Raw genomic sequence first — 8560 nt, forward strand, 5'->3', positions numbered from 1 at the left:
TGATTTTAATGGAAAGTATTGTTTGCCTTTGTTCTGGGCTGGCTGATGGGTTTCAACTTGAACCGAGAAAGGCAGGGGAACAAAGTTTAAGGCACCTTTGGTTATCTTTTTTAAAAGAGAAATATCTCAATGGGTTTATGAAAGCCGCCAACGGATTGGGGGGTAATAAGTAAATAAAATCCAACCACACCCGTTGCCTGAAGCTCCAGGCAATGAAAGGAGCCAGGATCAGGCCCTTTAACAATACGATTGCTGTTGAGTTCTCTGAGTTACAACTGAGATAAACGAAGCTCTGCTGTGTGAAAAATATTTCAAGTGTAACGCAGAGAACTTTGTAATATTCTCATTTCTAGCATTTAAAAAAATACTTTAAAAAACTTTTTGGGTCAGACATTTAAAGATGGCTTCTAATGCTGCATCTGCATTTTTGTGTCCACACCTGCAGAAAAAAGTGGTTGGATTTAACCATGTAGCTATTTGATTGTGCTCCCAAAGCCAGTAGTTAAATGTCCTATCTTTTGTGCCCACAGTTAATTGGAAGGGCAAAATGAGAGGCTGTCTTGAAGGCTTTAAAAAAATATAGGGGCCTTGATCTTGCAACTGAATGCAGGCGAGTAGATCCCTGTGCCCTCCTGCAGCCCCACAGAAGTCAAAAGGCCTCTGCATCAGTTCAAGGGTCCACATATATGGACCGTGGAGCCTTACGTACATACTTAGCTTTATGCATGTTAACTCAGTGGGGCTGCTCTAGCGTGAAAGTGTTTTCAGGAGTTGAGCTTTATGTGAATTTAATGTTTATGAAAGGTGCTGGCTTGACTGCCCTGGAGGTCTTCTGCATACCCTCGGGAGAGCCACAGCCTGGAGAGTCACAGTGCAAACTTCTTCCCACTGTACCTCAAATGTATCTCCAGCCTGACCTGGACAGAATGCCTGTAGGGGTGTCTAAGCTATACTGTGCAGTTGAAACTGACATTGTGCCCTCTCATTAAAGTTAACGGAAATCACTTAGCTAAAATCCTGTAGAGGGCTTTGGAAATATGTACTGTTCTGATGGATATATTTTCAAACATAAGTGATCAAGGTAAAAAAAGTTGAAAGTCACCTATTTTACATACAAATCTGTGATCTTCACAGTAATGTTTAATATCAATTAAATGTCATGATATAATATAGACACAATGTGGATAAAATGCAAACATTTGTTGATTTCACTGGGACATACTATAATTTTCATTATAATGGATTTGGATAGTTTTGGTTTTAACCTTGTATTCATATAGGATTTTGCAATAACCTAGTAAAATACCTTTATAAGAACCAACACACTGATAACAGAAGTATTTGCATTGTTTAAAAGGACTCACACAGACATAATATGATATGGAAAGATTTTCTTACTGTTTTTTCCCTCATTTTAAATGTTTATACTAGTGTCAAAAGGCAAGAAGACATTAAATAAAAACCATTTTAAGTTAACTAAGAGCTAAATTTTGCTTATTTGGAGTTGTGTGAGGATCATAGAAGAATCATAGCAGATTGGGGTTGGAAGAGTCCTCAGGAGATAATCTAGTCCAATCCCCCGCTCAAAGCAGGACCAACACCAATTAAATCATCCCAGCCAGGGCTTTGTCAAGCCGGGCCTTAAAAACCTCTAAGGATGGAGATTCCACCAGCTCCCTAGGTAATACATTCCAGTGCTTCACCACTCTCCTAGTGAAATAGTGTTTCCTAATATCCAACCTAGACCGCCCCCACTGCAACTTGAGACCATTGCTCCTTGTTCTGTCATCTGCCACCACTGAGAACAGCCGAACTCCATCCTCTTTGGAACTCCCCTTCAAGTAGTTTAAGGCTGCTATCAAATCCCCCCTCACTCTTCTCCAGGGGCAGGGAGTTGTATGGGCCCGTGGTGCCTGTGCTCCAGGAATATTCAGGGCATGGGGGCCCAACTCCACCAATATTTGGAGCCTGGTCTCTCCCCTGGCCATGCCTGCTGCCCCTGCGCGTCTCCCCTGGAGCATCTCCTGGCCCCGCCTGCCACCCCCGGGAGATTTAAAAAGGCCTGGGGGCCCCTGCCACCACCACTGGCAGCGCAGCGGGGCTAAAGCAGCTTCTTACCCGCCCTCACTCTGCGTGGGGCATCACTCCCAGAAGTGGCCGGCACGTCCCTGCGGCCCCTGGGGTGTGTGTGTCTCTGCTCGCTGCCTCTGCCCAGAGACTCTGCCATTGGAACTGTGGCCATTGGAAGCTTCAGGCAATGGCAGGCGGAGGCCCCCGGGCCCCCTGCCTAGGAGCCGCGGCCAGAGGGTTGTGCGGGTTGTCTTTGGGAGCCGCCCAAGGTAAGCGCTGCACCCCTCACCCCCCTTCCGCACCCCTACCCCAGCCCAGAGTCCACAGCCAGCACTCAAACTGTAGAACTGATGAATGAAATTGTTTTTAATTGTTCACTTTATTAATGTAACATCATAAGTAAAGTTTTATGAATGAAACAATATTCATTCATAAAACCGGTTACCCCAATAACTGGCTAATTAACAATTAAGATGCTTGTTAAGAGCCATAGCTGTTCATCAGCTGCCTTTGTAAGTTTCACTATCAATCCAATTCCTGCTTAGATCACTAAGGCTAGGTCTACACTACCCGCCTGAATCGGCGGGTAGAAATCGACCTCTCGGGGATCGATTTATGGGACGCGACAATCGATCCCCGAATCGACGCTCTTACTCCACCAGCGGAGGTGGGAGTAAGCGCCGTCGACAGGAAGCCGCAGAGGTCGATTTTGCCGCCGTCCTCGCAGCGGGGTAAGTCGGCTGCGATACGTCGAATTCAGCTACGCTATTCACGTAGCTGAATTTGCGTATCTTAAATCGACTCCCCCCTGTAGTGTAGATGTAGCCTAAGACTTGCACTGTTTCAGCATTGTAACTTCTGTTCACCATTTATTACACTTGCCTACAGTGTAACTTTTGTTCACTGTTTGCCATCCATTATACTTGTCTATATTGTAACTTTTGTTCATTGTTTGCCATATTGTAATTCAAACCCCATTTTAAAATGCTTACTCCATTTTGTAAGGGCTTGCTGCAACCTTCATTTTTGCAAACCCTGCTCCAGCCTGTCCTGATTAAATAGAGTTCAAACACCAACGGCTGAAGATGCAGACAAAAGCCCTAACAAAGTAAAAAGAATCCACCCTAAAAAGAAAAGGTACAATAGAAGGAAGATCAAAGCCCAGTCCAAGGCTGAAAGTCATGTCTGCAATTGACGGGTGATCAATCACCAAACCTGAAGGCAGCGTGACACAGCAAGACCTATAGACTCTGGATTCAAACTAAAGCCTACAAAAGGATGGGTGAGATGGAAAACTTTGGAGGAGGGTAACATTCTGCTGCCAACGTGGAAGGGTATCAGTGCATGCCCAACAGAGACCCAGCTCGTCCTTGTGCCCGGCTTTCCTGGCCAGTTAGCCGCCACAAGCTACGAACCCCAGCTGCAAACTCAAGCAGGACTGGTAACTATGCAGCAGCTGCAGAACATCTGATGGATGTGTGTGTGTGTGAATGTGTGTATAGGTATTAGGTATAATGTGTGTATAAGGATTAAGATATTAGTTATTGGTCATAAATCAAATTATCATAATAAATGTGGCATCTTTTTCTTGTCCCCTTTAATAAGATCCTGCTAGTTTTTATTGGTATAAAAAAACTCCCTTCCAGACAGTGGCAAATTAATGATTTTGCCGCCCCTAGGCCCTGAAATAATTGCTGCCCCACCCGCCCCTGGCCCCGCCCCGACTCCACCCTTTTCTCGCCCCCATTCCAACCCCTTCCCCAAAATCCCGCCCCAACTCCGCCTCCTTCCTGCCCCTATTGGATCCCTTCCCCAAATCCCCATCCCAGCCCCATCTCTTCCCCCAGTGCGCCGTGTTCTCCCTCCTCTCCCCGCCCTCCCTGCCCCGCAAAACATCTGTTTTGTGGCGCAAGCGCTGGGAGGGAGGGGAGAGAAACAGGACGCGGCGGCACGCTTGCGGAGGAGGCGAGCTGGAGCAGGTGAGCTTCTCCGTGGGTGCTCAAATTTGCTGCCCCTGCAAAGTTGCCGCCTTACGCCTAGTCCTTGTCGGCCTAGGCAATAATACGCCGCTGCTCCCAGAGCCTTAGGCAGGGGGGAGGGGACTGGGACCCGTTCTGGGCACCACCAAATTTATACAAACCTGCTGCCCCTGCTCTTCTGCAGACTGAACAAGCCCAGTTCCCTCAGCCTCTCCTCGTAAGTCATGTGCCCCAGCCCCCTAATCATTTTCGTTGCCCTTCGCTGAACTCAAATTTGTCCACATCCTTTCTGTAGTGGGGGTGCCCAAAACTGGATGCAATACTCCAGATGTGGCCTCACCAGTGCTGAATAGAGGGGAATAATCACTTCCCTTGATCTGCTGGCAGTGCTCCTACTAATGCAGTCCAATATGCCGTTAGCCTTCTTGGCAACAAGGGCACACTGCAGACTCATCCAGCTTCCCGTCCACTGTAATCCCCAGGTCTTTTTCTGCAGAACTGCTGCTTAGCCAGTCGGTCCCCAATCTGTAACGGTGCATGGGATTCTTCTATCCGAAGTGCAAGACTCTGCACTTGTCCTTGTGAACAAGGACCTCATCAGATTTCTTTTGGCCCAATCCTCCAATTTGTCTAGGTCACTCTGGACCCTATCCCTACCCTCCAGTGTATCTACCTCTCCCCCCAGCTTAGTGTCATCCATGAACTTGCTGAGAGTGCAATCTATCATTAATAAAGATGTTGAACAAAACCAGCCCCAGGACAGACTCCTGGAGCACTCCGCTTGATACTGGCTGCCAACTAGACATCGAGCCATTGATCACTACCCCTTGAGCCTGACAATCTAGCCAGCTTTTTATCCACTTTATAGTCCATTCATCCAATCCATATTTTTTTTAACTTGCTGACAAGAATACTGTGGGAGACCGTATTAAAAGCTTTGCTAAAGTCAAGATATATCACATCCACTGCTTTCCCCATATCCACAGAGCCAGTTATCTCATCATAGAAGGCAATCAGGTTGGTCAGGCATGACTTGCTCTTGGTGAATCCATGTTGACTGTTCATGATCACCTTCCTCTCCTCCAAGTGCTTTAAAATGGATTCCTTGAGGACCTGCTCCATGATTTTTCCAGGGACTGAGGTGAGGCTGACCGGTCTGTAGTTCCCTGGGTTTTCCTTCTTCCCTTTTTTAAAGATGGGCACTATATTTGCCTTTTTCCAATCATCTGGGACCTCCCCCGAGCACCATGAGTTTTCAAAGATAATGGTCAATGGCTCTGCAATCACATCAGTCAATTCCCTCAGCACCCTCGGATGCATTAGATCTGGACCCATGGACTTGTGCATGTCCAGCTTTTCTAAATAGTCCTTAACCTGTTCTTTCACTATTGAGAGCTGCTCGCCTCCTCCCCATACTGTATTGCCCAGGACAGCAGTGTGGGAGCTGATCTTGTCTGTGAAGACCGAGGCAAAAAAAAGCATTGAGTACTTCAGCTTTTTCCACATCATCTGTCACTAGGTTGTCTCCCCCATTCATGAAGGGTCCCACACTTTCCCTGACCTTTTTCATGTTGATAACATACCTGTAGAAAAACCTTCTTGTTACCCTTCACAACCCTTGCTAGATGCAAGTCCAGTTGTGTTTTGGCCTTCCTAATTACACCTCCGCATGCTCAAGCAATATTTTTATACTCCTCCCTAGTCATCTGACCAAGTTTCCACATCTTGTAAGCTTCCTTTTTGTGTTTAAGCTCACCAAAGATTTCACAGTTAAGCCAAGCTGGTCACCTGTCATATTTGCTATTCTTTCTGCACATCAGGATGGTTTGTTCCTGCGCCCTCAATAAGGCTTCTTTAAAATACAGCCAGCTCTCCTGGACTCCTTTCCCCCTCATATTAGTCTCCCAGGGGATCCTGCCCATCAATTCCCTAAAGGAGTCAAAATCTCTAAATTAAAAGCTAAGGGTGCTGTTTTAAAAAGTGTGTTAGGGCACCCAACTTCTGTTGGAAATAAATGGGAATTAGGCACCTAACTTGAAAATCTTCCCCTAAATTCTCATATTTATTTATGCGACAATATCGAATTCAATTCTGTGTGTTGTAAGGGCTGGATAATTGACAGCGTGCTGCATTCTGTTGTGTTATGTCCGATCTCTGGATGAGTATCTGGTTCTGGGGAGGGTTTCCATATCTGTATTTCTGGCATATATTGGACCCAGTCCTGCTTCTACTGAGGTCTGTGTCAAACCCATGAGCAAGACTTTAGGGCTCAATCCTGTGAAGTGCTGAGTGCTTTCTAGGAGCGCCCTGTGCTGTGCATCCTAAACAGATTTTTAACGAGAGTGTCAGCACCTTACAGGACCTGCCCGGTAGGCAACGTTTAACCATACTTGTTGTTATGTGATAGTTGTATCTCCTTGTGGTGTGTGCCTCTGCCATTCACCTATTCCTGGCCATTTTGTTAGAGGACATGAAAGATTGTAATAAGAGTGATTGAAAATGCAGGCTCCAAAACATATGTGGGCCTCAATCTCATTTACACTAAGGGCTTATATTGCCCTTGAAACCAATGTAAATGGAATACTTTTCATATACTATTCCTGATTATTTCAATCACAGACTTCATAGAGGCCAGCAGCACTAGAGTGTCCAGTGTTCCGGAACCAACCCGGATTGCCATGGTTTTTCATCATGATTGAAGTGATTGGTGAGGTGTAGTGTGCCTGTTGATGAAGTGAAGGTCATATCACGAACTGGAGTTTTGGCTATGGCATGTCTCCATCTAGAAAACTAGAGCATGACTTCCTTTCACATTGCTGGAGGGCCTGTTATATCACAGAATCCTGGCATCCTCTTTCAAGGTTTGCATAAACAGTTCCCATTCAGTTTTGTTCCGTTACCCAAGGTGAAGGGAAAAAACTTAGATACCATGATGATTGTTTCTGTACAATATGAGTAACTTTTATTGAAATATTTATGGGCTACGTGAAGATTATTTCCCAGGTTATGTCTTATTAGAATTTCCAAACCGCATATGGATAGGGGTACTTGGGGCTTGAAAAATGTACTAGATACTCACTAGCCAGAGGAGTAACCTGCTAGGCAGGGCAAACACGAAGTTGGAGCCTCTACCAGCGGGGTCTAGGGGCAACAAACTCCTGAGAAGCGCAGCTCTTCTATCCTAACTTCGGAGAGTGGGCTGGGATTTGTATCAGGCTGCTGTCCCTGAAACCTGTCTGGGGACTGCCATTTGTGTACCAGCCTCAGACTAGTAGGTGTCCCTCCAGCACCTGGAAGAGAGAAGGTGCTGTCTGTTTCCTTCTTTACGTGCCTCCTCCCCTCTATTGAGTGGGAGGATAGTCAGTGCTGTTTCACCCCCTCCTCCAAGAGCCTCCTGGCTGCTAGATGTTGGGGGCTGGGTTCCCACTACTCTATCCCTCCTCAGATGCCTCTTGGCTACTGCCACGGGATCAGCTTTGTACTATTCTGCTCCTCTGCGTGGGCCTCTTTGCTGCTGCTACACAGCTCATTCTTCCTCCTCTTTTCTTTTGGGATCATTCTTCTCCCAGCCAGCTGGGTGAAACTGAAATGCCTAAGGCCTGTGTCATTCTTGTCCACAGAGTGCTGAGTAACTGCAGTGACACTGAATTGAGTCCTGCTTAGTTTCAGAACTCCACTTTGCTCCTTGGCAAAGCTAGGAGCGGCAGCATACGGTTTTTCTGAAGAGTCAGGAACACAACACGACATTAGTTCATGTTGGAAGGTTATTTTCACAAGCTAAAGTGCTAGAAGCTTAATTGTTTTTTTTTTTTTTTAAACAAACCCCTAAACTCTGGGGAAATAGTTGTGTTTAGGAGAAACACTTGTCAGGGAAAGCTTCCCACTCACCACTGGCAACTGGATTTTCCAAGCTCTGCATCTGATCAGGATGTTGATTGATGAATATACTGTCCCTGCATGGTAGACTTTTTGCATGGATCTCCAAGAGAGCAGAAAAATGGGTGAAATCTCATGTCTAGGGCCATACCAAATTCAGGGCCTGAAAAACATGGAGAGGGACAGAACTTGCTCTTCCCCTGCAAGGCCACTCTTGGGGGGCAGGGGCGGAGATCAGACCCACCTCTGGGTACCTTCCCCGGCTGCAAGAAGTTCTGCAACTGGGCAGCAGCCCTGGAGCTTCCTGCAGTGCAGAAGTGAGGATGGCAATCCCGCAAACCCCCCCCCCCCCCCCCCCCAAACCGCTTTGCAACCCCCCCCCCATGACTTCCTTTTGGGTTGGGACTCCCCCCACACATTACAACACCATGAAATTTCAGATGTAGACACATGAAAATGTGAGATTGACTAATTTTCAAATCCTATGGCCGTGAAATTGACCAGAATGGACCGTGAATTTGGTAGGCTCGTACTCATGAACAATGCAGTTCCCTATTGATTACAGAGCTGCAGAGGTTTCGTTTGCATTGTCTGTTCTAGTCTGGAATATAAATACCAGTTTATTGCATGTGTAA

Source organism: Trachemys scripta, chromosome 11, assembly GCF_013100865.1.
Source record: "Trachemys scripta elegans isolate TJP31775 chromosome 11, CAS_Tse_1.0, whole genome shotgun sequence".
In the NCBI taxonomy this organism is placed as follows: Eukaryota; Metazoa; Chordata; order Testudines; family Emydidae; genus Trachemys; species Trachemys scripta.